The sequence below is a fragment of the Lupinus angustifolius genome, chromosome LG01 (genome assembly GCF_001865875.1).
Source record: "Lupinus angustifolius cultivar Tanjil chromosome LG01, LupAngTanjil_v1.0, whole genome shotgun sequence".
Classification (NCBI taxonomy): domain Eukaryota; kingdom Viridiplantae; phylum Streptophyta; class Magnoliopsida; order Fabales; family Fabaceae; genus Lupinus; species Lupinus angustifolius.
Genome location: NC_032009.1, coordinates 15,099,003 through 15,113,710, shown reverse-complemented (window position 1 = coordinate 15,113,710; position 14,708 = coordinate 15,099,003).

Sequence of the window (14,708 nt, the reverse complement as noted above, 5' to 3'; positions counted from 1 at the left end):
CCGATCTTAACATTTAAACCATAAAGGATAAACCTCAACACCACTACGAACCATCGCTGAATCAACCTAGATGACTTTCAAGCCAAGCCTCTTACGGTCAGACGGTCTCGCTGCATGGGCATATAATACTTCTCAGAACCACTACGAACCATAGCTGAATCACACTGGACGACTCTCATGCCAAGCCTCTTACGGTTAGACGATCTCGCTACATGAGCATAATATAACACTTGCAGGCCTTGTTATTAACCATGCAATTCTTTACATACATCACTTTAGATATGACAACTCTTCTTTGTATCATTTCCAAGAATTTCAAATAATTATTCATCTTTACAACATTTACTTATTGAAAGAACATTATCTCCAATAAAGGTGTTTTAGGTTTTATTTGAATGAATTATTGATGGCAAAAATGCATTAGACTCTCACACACGTGAGAGTTATCATTCAGACGACTTAAGAAGTCTTGTTTGTATGGAGCCCTCTCGCTCAAGCAAGAGCTGCCTTGCTCAAGCGAGGGAATAACCATTTTTATAAGGCACATGTGGCTCAAGCGAGAGTTACCTTGCTTAAGCAAGAACACAACCAGTTTTCTTTGTGCATATTTCAACTCAGGCGAGAGCTGTCTCGCCCAAGCGAGAAAACCCATTTTCTCTAGACACTTCTTGCTCAAGCGAGAAAAGCCTAAAACTTAGTTAAATTTCTTTTCTTAATGAAAAGCTTTCTCATTTATAACACATGTTTTTAAGCTTTGAATTTAACAATTATCTCATACATATAATTCTTAGAACAGTTATTAGAGCAATATTAAACTTGAATAATGATGGCATCTTCATACCTAAACATAACCTAACATAATTCGACATAAGAAATTTTGTTGTACTTAATAACAAAACATACAATTGATTAAGTACAAGCTTTCTTAATACCCAAGACAACTCCAAACTTGTGAGGAAGTTTGGAGGTCCTGAAGCATATTCGGACACCACTGTGTCATGATGTTTTCTCCCTCACCTGAGTGTGTCATGCAGATTGTTTCCTCGATTCCAAGTGAGCTTAACTCATCAGGTCTCTTCTCGAACTCTTCATCACGCCAAAATCAAAATAACGCTAATTAGGTCACTTTGATTATTATTATTCTTACGAAATAAAATTTTACGCGAAAATAACACTTCCGATCTAAAATGAACTTAATCGCTTTCATCCATCTGATTCAAGGTTAGGTATTTCTTGAATCATCATTTATCATTGAAAGTCTTACAACACAACGACACTTTCTAAAGTAAAGTTTTAACAAAACTTATAACAGAATTATGTCATAATCTGTGGATATACATCAGGTTAGTTCCCAGGAAATAGAGGTGGGTTGTAAAGACACACTTAAATACCAAGTATTTCCTTAGACATAATTTTTATAGACATGTATTTCCACTTCATTACATTTTTCCGGTAATGATAACTATTCATAAAACTTATCTTTTGCAAGTAAAACATTTTTATTAAGATTAACCTTTTTAAGTAAGATTATTAAGCTAGACTTATCATTTTAAAGTAATCCACATTAAACAAAATCAATAAACAAAATCAATACTTTTACATCAAGACTTTTTAAGTCAATCTTACCACTTTAAAGTAAGCTAACTTAACCAAGATCAACACTTTTAAATCACTATTCTATCTAAGATTTCATAACACTTTAGGTTTATACAGTCAAGACTTTTTAGGTCAATCTCCTCATTTAAAGTATGCTAGTAAAGAAAACACAACTAATTTCACGATCATCTCAAAACATCCAAATATTAGGATAACGTCAAGGGTTAATAGGTGTTGATTTCATTGTCATGAACTATAAATCGTAAGTTAATACTTTTACTTCTTTACTATCCAAAACTTCATAACACTTTAAGTTTATGAAGTCAAGACTTTAATAAATCATCTTTTATTCCAAATCATTAATTTAACTTCGAAATCAAAGAATAACATATACTAAACAACCTTTTACACATGATACCTTTTAAAAATAAATTTTTTTCAACAAAACTCATAAACATTTTGAACTTTCAAGAATAGGCATAAACGTTTCTTAAACACAATAAAGGTTCCTTTGATATTCAAATCATCACATTTAAACACATTCAAATACTAAAAATGATTTCCAATATTTCTAAAGTAAATAAACTCATCTAACCTTGTCCAAAGATATAGTTTTTCCATCTAAGAACAAGGAAGAAATTTGAAGTTTTACATAAGTCAAAAACTACACAAAGATTCATATGATTTCATTATCATCCCCATTAGTCATGATTACCAAAATATTTAAAGAAAACAAACATAAACTCAACTCCATGAATAACATACTAAGAGATCATGATTTTCTCATAGTGTATGTGGAGAAAAATGGAGAAGAGAAAAAGAGAAAGAATACCTTAACTTTCTTTAGGAGAATTAGTGTAAAAATGAGAGGATGTGGTGAGGTATTTATAGCAGAGCCTCACCATCTCTCAAATCTTAAAATTAATGAGAGGCAATCTAGCTTTAGGCTAGCTTAGGTGTTGTGTCTAATGGTGGTGGAGTGAGGAGATTTGGTGAGTGATTTATGGGATTATGGAAGCTTTGACTTTGCTTGTTTGACAAGTCATTGACCCATGATGTGATTAATACTCTGACTTGATTGATGTGACATGATTTCTCAATTGAAGTCGTGCCTGAGTATTACCGGGTAACTTCATCCGGAAATATACGATCTACCGATTTAGGTTTTTTCTCTGAAACGTCAAAACTTGAATTTCAAGGTGAAAAATACCTAGAGATGAGTTACACACAAACTTAGTGTCTATTTTGACTAAAAATAATATTTCGAAGTCAACGGAGAAATCGGAATTCGATTCTGAGTTACAGAACTCAAAAACTGGGCGAAAACTCGATAAAACGACCCGAAATCGTCTCGAAAACTTTTTTTCTCCAAAAATCTTGAAAACATAGGGCAAACAAGAATATTATAATACAAGACTAAAACTCAACTGAGGTTTAGCCTAAAACATTACTTATTAATTTCTATAGTTAATTCATTAATAACTAATTACTTAATTAAACGTGCTCGGAAAAACTTGGTGTTACAGTCACACCCTAGAAGAGTGTCCAAAATTTAAGCTCTTATTGGAGAAGATTCTAGATATGAGATTGATCACAATAGAGAGGGGACCCTCGTATCAGACTGTGAATGCTACTACACGAAGTGAGGAGGACATGAGATGGACCATGAGGCCTACAATAGAAGAGAGACCACAACCTTTCTCTTACAAGAAAGATAAAGTTGTACCATGGATCTATAGTGGGGGGAATTCAGAAATAGCCTAGCAATAGATAGAAGTCACCAATATTGTTGGGGACAGTCGAATAACCAAGAATGGACGTGTCTATGTTCCCTCAAATGCTGAAAATGTCCTAGCCAAGGATAAAGGGAAAGTATGTGTCCCAGTGGAAGATGAATTGGAGGCCAATCTGAATGAGCTATTGCATAAGCATGGAGATAAAGGGGAAGTATCTAATGAAGAAGCTTATGAATTTCTGAAATTCATAAAGCAAAGTGAGTATAGGATCGTGGATCAACTAAACTGCACTCCAGTCAGGATATCCATTTTGTCTCTACTAATGAGCTTTGAGCCCCATAGAAAGGTGCTGATGGAGATACTGAACTGTGCACATGTTGTCCACGACATAACCACTGACAAGCTTGGTGGTATCATCAATAACATTGTGGCTGATAATTACATATCTTTTAGTGATCAAGAAATACCTTTTGAGGGAATGAGACACACTAGCCCTCTGCACATCTCTATAATGTATCAGAATTTCTTAATTGGCAAAGTTCTTATCGATAATGGCTCGTCTCTCAACGTCATGTTGAAAAGGACATTATCCAGGATTCCAGTCGATGCATCATATATGAGACTGAGCTCTATGGTAGTGAAGGCGTTTGATGGGTCGAACAGAGATGTCATGGGGGAAATGGAGTTGCCTATAAAAATAGGATCCTGCATTTTCCATATAGTATTCCATATCATGGACATTAATCTCAGTTCCAGCTATTTGTTGGGAAGGCCATGGATCCATGCTTCAGGGGCTGTGCCTTCTGCATTGCACCAACGAGTTAAGTTTATAGTGGATGGACAGCTCCTCACCGTTTTAGGAGAAGAAGATATGTTGGTATCCAGATCTCTTAACACTCTATACATTGAAGCAACAGAGGAAGCTGTTGGGACAACATTCCAAACATTGGAGATTGCCAATGCCTCATTTTTAGGATGAGATTAGGTTAAAATAATTTTATAAATAGCATGAGTTTTAGGATATTAGGTTTCTTCCTTATTTTTGCTAAAAAAAACACCGCCCAAAAAAAAACTTTGCCAAAAAAAGTGAAGAACAACACTGCCCAGAAAAAGAAAGAGAGATATTTGCCAAAATCCTACTGCGTGATCCAGTATGCACGAGAGCAAGAGAAGTCGTGTGCACTCATTCTCAACACCGCGGATCAGTCCTCATCACTTCGTTGACCCTTGACCAGCCACCACAACCAATCCACGCGTGACACGCAAACGAATGCATCATAGCCTTCGTGGATCTTCCCGCACTAGATCTGGGCACCCCATTCCAACGTGTGATCAGGTGTGGCAAGGTGCATCACAGACAGCGCGCACCCATTGATTCAACGGGTCTGACTAAGACACGCAGGGTGCACACTACTCTTTCCTGGACGCGATCGTAGCGAATCCTAGACCTTCCAAGAAACGTTCTAGTGTATACGAGCACATTGTAGGCGCGATACAACTGTCTGCTTCATCCAGCCAAAGAGTGACACGTGGCACTATTCCTATATCAACTTTTTGTATCCAATCTTTAGGCGACATGTCAAGAGCTCATTGTGCTCCTTGTCGCACTGGAATAAGACTCATTCATGTATAATATTTTTTCTTTTTCTTATTCTAAATGCATTTTTATTTGTTTTGAAGATGATATTAATTATGTTTCATCAAGAATAATTTATTATTTTCATTATTTGCATGTAGGTATTTCAATGATTTGAGGCTAGAAATGAAATCCCCATACCTCAAAATATTTGAATAGATTCTTGGCAAAAAAAAAATCTAAGGAGAAGAATAAAGAGTTTTTAACAACCTATACAAATTACATCCTTACTTAAGGCATATGAGTTTATAAGATGAAATAAACTAGGATAAGCTAATAGATTGAAAATGAAAGATCCTAATTATTATTACCATACCTTAGAGAGGTGTTAACTTTATTTTCATGCAAGCTTGGAGTGAAAGAAGTGGAGGTTATCCTCCTTTCTTGATCACGACATAAAGATGAGGGTGAAGGAGGGAGAAGAAATTTTGGGAGTGTGGGTGGAGTTTTTGAAATGGTTTCAGCCCCTAAGGGCCTTTTATAGGAGGATAGGAAAGAGTGAGGTGGGTCATTAAGGCTGGATTAAGCCTTAATGGTGCCACCTAAGGGACACATGTCACCATGCATGCATATGATTATGCATGCTTTATTTTTTTTATTTTTATTTTGTGTTTAATTGATTTATGTTCTCTTTTGTGCGATGCATGGACATGTTTCCTGAATTCTAAGATACTTAAGACAATTCTAAATGTTGTCTAGATGATTAATGATAATAGTTCATAATCTTAGAGATTGATAACTTGAGCTCTAAGAAACAAGACAAAACAAGATACATGTACTTAGACTAATCTAGGCACTACTAATTGGAGACGGGTTAATCTCTGGATAAAAATCAATAAGTTATAATAAATTCACCATTGGATTCATTGGTTCTATGAGAATAGGTTTAGGCTCAATAATCACTCAAAAAGCTATCATAATGAAAACGTTATGGACTTTCTAAGGAATGAGAATTTTGGCTAATACCTAAACACGAGTTTGCACTCTAAATGGCTTGAGTAAGATAGATAATTCCAAATGTGATTATAGCACTTGAAAAATATTAACTTATACTATTACAATAATTTCTAAGAGGTTTGATTATACTCAATGTCAAATAAAGACAAATACATGCACTCGTAGGCAAAGCTGGCAGTAGGGTTATTGACAATTTTCAGGAAATTGTATGAGTTGTTACTTGAGATCTTTAATTGGGATAATAACTTTATAGTTCACTAAAAATTAATACATAATCGAATAATCTAGTCCTACACAAGTCACATGGTCCCTCGGGCAACTTCTGACGAAGTTCTGTGACCATAGATTTACCTGATAACGGGTAAATCCCAACTGTGCGAAACTTTCTACTGAGTTTTTGACGTAGTTATTTCTCTATCCTAATCTCATATATAACTCTAATTTATGTTAGAAACTAAATCATGAACTTTTCCTAATGAAATTCCACGATACACAACTCATTTCCTAACTCCTCTCACTACCAATCTATAACTCAAGTAAGTCGACTTCTTACTCGAGTAATCCTTTGTAATGGACAAAGGATTTCAGATAGCTCCCTATTATTTAAGAGAATAATAGACACTTATATATATATATATATACATATATATACTTATATATATAAGAAGAGAGCTGAAATTTGAGATGTTACATATCAAGTACTCCGAAGAATCGGATCAGTGGCTTATGCACTATCATTGCCGACAACAGTTCGAATTCACCCCATCTTTCATGTTTCTCTTCTTTGCAAGTTTATGGTGACCACATATCCAAGCTTGTGCCTCTGCTAGTTGACATAGTGAACTCTGAGGAAGAGGGGGATGACAATAGCAAGGACAAAGATTCGGGTTTGGATAGGTTGAGCAGACGAAAGGAAGATGGAAGGCATAAGTTTTCAAAGGAAGAAGGGAGTGAACATGGAAATAAATTAGTGGAGAGTGTCTTGAAGAAAAATGAGGAAACGACTAGAGCAAATGAACAAAAACATGGATGTTGGACCATCCAGGACGCGTGTCCACTTTCATGGAGGAACTGAGATTGCTAATTCAGTTTTCCATCCAGCCTCAATTACTAGTCAACTCCCACTTCAAAACCCTCCTTCCAGGTTGGACCCAAACTCAAACCTTGAGGACAAGGTTTCTTTGGAAGAAATGGACAATGTTAGGGCCCATATGACCACTAAAAGGCCCAAATGTAAGCAGACTACTCCCAATTCCAAAGGGACTTTATTATGGAAAAGTAATGAGTAGATTTCCAGATTTTTCTATTACAACCAATTTATCCTGTGTGTATGATCCAACCACATGTAAGGTTGAAATCTTTTTCCTTTTATTTGCTTTTCTTATATAAGTCAATTTATCCTGTGTGTATGATCCAACCATATGTAAGGTTGAAATCTTTTTCCTTTTATTTGCTTTTCTTATATAAGTTGGACTGATCTTGGAGAATAATTATTAAAGAAAATGCATATTCGGTAAATTACTTTAGATTAGCTTTATAATTTCCTTAAAACAACAATCTTCCTATCATCTATGGTCTATATGTTTATATTATACCTCATTGGAAAACAACTACAGCAACTAACTTATCTATATAGATTTAAATGTTATTCATGCTTAAGTCATTAACTCATGAGATGAGAGAGTTCCATGATTTAAGATACTCACTAACTGCAGTTTTTTCTATATACATAAGCAGTGTGAATATTTGTGAAAAGTTAAAGCCACTAGGAGAGGTCCATAATTGTAGTACTATTGTGAATTGCAGCATTGTTGGTAAGTGCACAAGTTGTTACAAATGATTTAAATAACAGTAACGAGATATAGAAAAGGGGAAATAAATAATGGTGAATTGTGAGATAGATTGTGGGGTCCATTTTAAGGATAAATTGGAAGTTGTATCATTTGAGTAAAGCATATATAATTGCTTAATTTATTAAAAGGGTAAACAATTATAAAATAAGTTGTGAAACTCATTTAAGAATAATAATAGAATGCAGGACTGGGGATACTTTAAGTAGCTTACCTTTTCATTCAACATAGAGCTTATAACTTTACTGCTCCCTATAAGGACAGACACTTATGGTAGCTTTTGTGCTATTGATAATTACTAGAGGATAATCATTTTTATTTTCTGGGCTTCGGTAACTTATTGATATTCCTTAATAATCTTCTTGTCTTTTTTGTAAGATAATTTTGAGTAATTTCATGTAAATTAAGGAAGTTGATTAATATATTTGATGACATTAAATTTTTCAACCATTGATTTTTTTTTTATAATAACCCTTCCTTATTTTTACTGAATTCATTTTATTAGAATTCTTTCCTTTTCCATTTTATTAATGAGGGTATTCTTGTTAAAAAAATTATTAATATACTCAATGAAAGCAATATTGTTTGGAAGGAAAGATGATTCGGCCCAGAAACAGGTTCTATAACTACTATTGATTAAAATACCAATCAATAAGGAGACTGTAGCTCTTAAAAATTATGAAATTACATCCAAGCCTAGAAAAGCAGTAAGCTAGATAAGAAAACTAACTAAACAATTCCAACACTTTTCATTGATTACTTAATTCCTGAATAGTAGTGCACTATTTAAATTTTATTATATCACTTGTGTTATATCACAATTATAATGTATTTATATTTGTAATTTATTTAATGTATTTGTTTATATTATTTTTAATTATATTATTCTATATACTTTTTAAACTTTTTAATTTAAGCAAAGCATAACCATTCATGTATAGTTTAAATGTCATTAAATTTTTAATCTATATAACTAAGGGTGAAAATAAGTTAAGTTATTTGTCAGGGGTTTAGTACTTGCCCTATTATAAGTTAGGTCATTTGTCAAGGACTTAGTACTTGCCCTATTATAAGTTAGGTTATGTCAGACATTTTTAATAAATAGATTACGCGTATGCTTCTCAAGAAGCCTATTTAACTTAAATAGGTCGGATATATACTTTATTGAAAAAAGTCTATTAAACCTAACAAATTGACTTATATAATTTTATTATATATTTATATTCATTGCTTTATATAATATATACATGAATTAAATACAAAATATATAAATCATAGGCAATTTGGCATTGAGAATTTGAGAATTGTCAATTAAGGCTAGCCTATTAGTATATTTAAAGGTTTATTGGCCTATTTAAATGTTTTACATTATAAAATGCCTTTAAATATGTTAACAGATTAGGCCAAGCTTTTAAGAAGACTAGGTTTAGGCCGTGAGAAAAACTCAATGAGACAAACATATCAGGCTTAGGCTTCAATTTGTTAAATAGGTCGAGCTTGTTTAAGCCAAGGTCTAGTCTACTTTGGCATGTTTCCACCCTTACATACAACAACTGATATACATTCAACTTTTCTATACATAATTTATAAACTTTATATTTTTTACATTAATTTTACTAAGAAATAAATGTACATAATAACTACTAGTGTGTTGATAGTCATTTTGTACCTGTCGACCAACATTCTTATTTTTTAGTATTGATTATTTAATTTATATAAATGTAAATATTTCATTTTAGAGAATTAAATCACATTTTTTTGTATTGAGTATACATGATATTATAATTTTGACTATAGTTGGGGATTAGTATAGAGTCTCTATAAGATATAAATTATAACAAAATAAGTATCTTCTAAGAAAGAATAGGCCTTTAATATTTGTTTTGATTGTATTTTGAGACTTATTCAAAAGTATGATCTTCCTTATATAATAAAATTGGATCAAAGAAGAATATGAAAAATCTTGGGATATGGAGAATATGACATAACGAGGTTAAGTTGTTTAGCTTTTGAGTGTTTAAAAGAACATAATATGTTCTCCATTTAAAAAGCAACCTAAAATAATCATATTCAACCTCTTAAGCCATTCATTTGCATTCAATTATTGCAAAATTATTTTCATCGTATATCTTACAAAATTGAATATATCATAGTGTCTTTTAATTACCATCATTAAATGAAATTAGGATTAGGGTTAGGGTTAGGATTAGGATTATGATTAGGTGTGGGTGTGGGTGTGGGTGTGGGAGTAGGAGTGGGAGTGGGAGTAGGAGTGGGAGTGGGAGTAGGAGTAAGAGTAGCAGTAGGAGTAGGAGTAGGATATGATTAGGATTAAGATTAGGAGTAGGAGCAGGAGCATGAGCAGAAGTAGGATTAGGAGTAGGAATATGATTATGCTTAAGATTAGGATTAGGATTAGGATTTGTAATATGATTTGGAGTAGGATTAGCATTATGAGTAGGAGTATGATTAGGATTATGATTAAGATTAGGATTAGGATAAGAGAAGAATTAGGAGTAGGATTATGATTATGATTAGGATTAAGATTAGGATTACATGTTTAATTACCTGAATGTCCTTTAGGCATATTGTGCATTTGTATAGTAGTAAAGGTAAAGTTAAGATATAAAAATTACGCATATTCAATTACCTTTATACCCCTTAGACATGTTTTGCCTTTATATAATAATATAGATATACGGAAAAAATCTATATTACTTAAAATTATAGTAATAAATACTTGAAATGATATATATATATATATATATATATATACTTTAATGGTGGGACTAAAATTCATGAGGAACATACCTACTTTTTTTGTACATGTTAAACATGTAAACACAAGAAGAAAACTAGTCATCCTTTAAAAAGGGGTAATGCATGGACGAGGGTCAACCTAGATAAAAAGTGTTTCTCTTCTCTAACTCCCAACTTAGCAAGTGCGTCTGCAATGAAATTGAAGGAGTGATTAGCATGACAAACAGAGTCCTCCCAAAGGAGAAGGAGCATGTTGTGATCTTCCTCTTGTAAGAATGAGATTGCAACTAAGAAGGGGGGGGGTGAATTAGTTGACTTAAAATTATAGTAAGTTTTTCTGCAAAATGTAAGAGTTAATGTGCAGCCCAAATCAAGAGTTAAAGTGCAGTGGATAATATATGCAGAAATTAAAAACATAAATAATCAAAGAGATAAGGGAGAAGAGAATACAGAAGTATTTTTATACTAGTTCACATTATTGTCCACTGAAGGCTACGTCTAGTACTCTTGCAGCACAAGAGATTTCTTCACTAAAGATTATGAGTTGCAATTACAATATCTCACCTCAAGATCTCTATGTACCTTACACACTCCTTAATCCTTATTCACTCTTGGAAAAACACATTTCCAAGTGATTCCAATTCCCTTTTCTTATCACACCCTTGTGAAAGAAAGTATTCTGCAATAGTAATGAAGAATATACAACAATGACAGATTGCCTTTACAAGTTTGAAAGTAATATAACTTGAAATCCAATCAACTCTTTTGTATACATAGTAATAATGTTCTTTATAAGTTGGTAAACTTTGAAACACTTTACTTTGAGCAACTTCAGAAAAATCAACTTTGAAAGTTTAAGAACTAGTTGCCAAAAGTGCAGAAAATAATTTCAGAATGTGTGTAAGAGCTTTTAAAATTTGTATTAGAGTTGTGTGTTTGTGTTGTGAGATTCAATGCCTTTAAATATACTTTCCAATCACCCATAGTGCCTCTACGAAAAGGTAGGAATTGATTGGAGTGAATACATTTCATTTGTGATGAAAACCTTTCATTTTGAAATATGAAATCTGATACAACAACTCTCAGTAATCGATTACAACTAGTGGGTAATCGATTACCCAAACATTCTATCCACGGGGCATTTAAATTCGATTTATAGCAATCGATTATAGCAAGTGGATAATCGGTTACTCAACTTCATTAAAACTGGTAATCTGTTACTCAAAGACAGTAATGGATTACTCTGATCGGTTTTAAGTTGGATAACTCTTTTCTCACACACGTAACCTGTTACTTAGATTGTAACCCGTTACGCACAATTTTTGAAAATTGTTTTGAGTATGTTGAAGTGTTTCAAAAAAATAGTTTGAGCATTACTACTATTGTATATTCAAGAGTATAGTATAGAAGTACATATTTAGACTTAGACTAATTTGTCTTGAAGCTTTGTCTTTATTGTCTTCATAAGCATTCTTCATTTTCTTCTTGTTGGTGATGTTGGTGTCTTCATCAAAACTGTGTCAAGGTTAGGAGCAAATATCTTCTTCACACCTCCATCAGGGCTACATGTACATGAAGAGCAATACATGGACATGAAGAGCACTGCTAAACCCACACAACCAGTTACCAGTATGATTACAAATGAGACCACTACAACAAATTTTAGAAGTCACCTGTATGCACTTACCATCAACATTAATTTTCAAAAAATCTAGAGGAGGTAGAGACCACAACTCATTAAAAAAAATGGTGAACAAACTCCTCCTGGTTCAAATAAAAATCACCACTACCAATACCATTAGTGTTGACAATTAGCATCACCCGATCTGTGCTAACACATTTCCCACCTAAATTAGGGTGAGCACGGGCATGCCTATTTTTAATGAAGGCATGAAATATCATGCCTTACTCGCGCTAAACTTGTACAGAGTAGACGTGTGAGGCACCCAATATAAAATTATAAATAATAATATACAAATGGATATAAATTTTACTTATAAATTTCAATATCATACCACTATCATATTTCTAAATTACATATAACATCCCATTAAAAATTGAAAATAAAAAAACATAATAATGTACATGCCCAAACAACTTAACATTACAAATCATTTATATCCAACGACAAACCAAACACCTAACACTTAATAACGACGAGCATATGTTCATTAAAATCCACACCCATCACAATTAGCATTGTAGTCTTAGTCTTAACGTCAAATACAATGATAGATATAATAAGAACAAAAGTTAAGTGTCATCATCAGTCAATCATATTTATATCAAGAACATTAGATACTATTTGATCCTCATCCTTAATCAATCACCATTGACCTTGAATGCAAACCATTGTCATCATCTACAAATAACCATTTAAAGAAAACAATTAAATGCATATGTAAATTATGATTCAACATAATTCATATGTTAGTTTGAATTAATTACCATTCTAGAAAAACCATACACCAAATTACAGGCACAAATGTAGGTTATGTGCACTATAAGAGGTGACTCCTATATTTTCTAAGGACATGTGCACTATTGCTAAATGTAGATTAATATGAACAATAGTAATGGGAATGACTAGTAAGTCATGAGCCATTAATGATAAATTGGGAAAACAAACTGCTCTAACCTTCCATTATTTCAAGATATCTAAATCTTCATCGTCATTAAAATTAATCTCCCAAACTAGTGAATCCAAGTATGCATCTAGTTGAGACATTTCAATTTGCCTTATGAGATGTTGATTATGTTTGTTCAATTTCTATAAAATTTGATAACAATTAACAAAAAAATTTTAAAAAATAGAAAACAAATAAAATATCATTGGACAAAAGTATATAAACTTACATCAAACATCCTTTTTTTTATGGAACTCAACATACTTGGAGTTTGAGTCCTTGTAGTTGTAATGCTTCTTTGTTGTTTGCAAATTTGTAAAAAATCATGTGAAACTTTCAGCTCACATGTACTATCTTTTGACTAAAAGTAGAATCATTAACTTTTGAGAAACAACATTTCAACATACTCAATTTTATTAGTGGGTCAAGAATCACACTCATAGTAAGCACAACATATAATCATTCTAATATTTGTTAAAATTCACAATCACTTCTCACCCATTTTCTTTATGACTTCATCTACATCATTTACGCTTTTAGAAAGAACACGTTAAAGTTTCAAACTTGCAAGAAATATAAGTTAGCAGTAGGATAGGATGTGCCAGAGATCAATTCGCTAATTTGAAAGAATGGCAATAAGAAATCAAAAATTCTTTGTGCTCTTGTCCACTCTTGCACTTAAGGACAATATCAATAAGTAAGATAATACAATGGAAAATCATCAAAAACACATTTGTATTTGAGAGCAATATCAAGCAATGTATAAGTTAAGTTTCATCTGATAGGCATATCTAGTTTGAAGTTAACCGAATTGTTAATACCATCAATATATTCAACACATTTACTAAACATGTTCTTCCTTATTTCTGGACCATTCACATATTTGACACTATCTCTGATTTTATTCAAGACATCATTGCCTACTTTCAATCCATCTTGAAAAATCAAATTTATACTTTACGTAGAACAACCCACATGAAAACCATTATTCATCAACCACGGTGTGGGTTCATGTATGTAACGCCCCGAAAAATACTCTTTATTTATTACGCGGAAAAGTGAGTAAATATTTTTTTTTGAAATTGGTGATATAAAATTGTTTCCTTTTAAAAACCTTTCTTTTCCGGGACATCACTTTAAGTAACATATAACGCGAAAATCAAAACCGGTTACCTAATGGTAACTGAAATGATTCAACATTTCCTGAATATATATCTTCATAGATATAAAAGATCATAAGTACTTAATATACATATCCAACAAGAAAGGGCGGAATTATTAATCATCGCCAAAAGACACTAAACCTTGACATGAGCAAACTGAAGCCGTCAGTGTTTCAAAAGTCACAAAATGATAAGCAACTCCTAGTGGCTAACTCCAAAGCTAGGGTACTTCCTCTCCTCAATTCCTCATGCCCCCTCCGGGAACATCACGGACGGGTAGCTCCAAATCCGAGCAAAGCTGTCTATTTGACGAGCACACGTTTGAAAAGCAAGCAATAGAAAAGAAGAGAAATAGAGACAGTAAGACATCTAATGAATATAAT